We start from the raw sequence: 284 nt of genomic DNA, 5'->3' as shown, positions 1-284 counted from the left end.
AGACACAAACCTCAAAGCAAACAGCTTGACTGTCTTCGGTCTCGGGTATAAGGGAGCTGTTATTCTTTCTCTCCTTGCAAACACTCCAGTCACGTAGATTCGCTCCTCGAGTCACAATCACGATGTTTACGCTGGTTTCGGGTGGCGGTTTCACACACGCACAGCCACAGTGATACAATTACATGCGGTCACTTACTCATAGACGCAGAAAGAAGTTGGAAATGGTTCTGTTCGCTTGTTTGTTTAATTGTTTTTCGCCCGACTTCATTCCTTTCCCTTCTTCC

The sequence above is a fragment of the Penaeus monodon genome, chromosome 19, assembly GCF_015228065.2.
Source record: "Penaeus monodon isolate SGIC_2016 chromosome 19, NSTDA_Pmon_1, whole genome shotgun sequence".
In the NCBI taxonomy this organism is placed as follows: domain Eukaryota; kingdom Metazoa; phylum Arthropoda; class Malacostraca; order Decapoda; family Penaeidae; genus Penaeus; species Penaeus monodon.
This window is presented reverse-complemented; position numbering follows the sequence as displayed.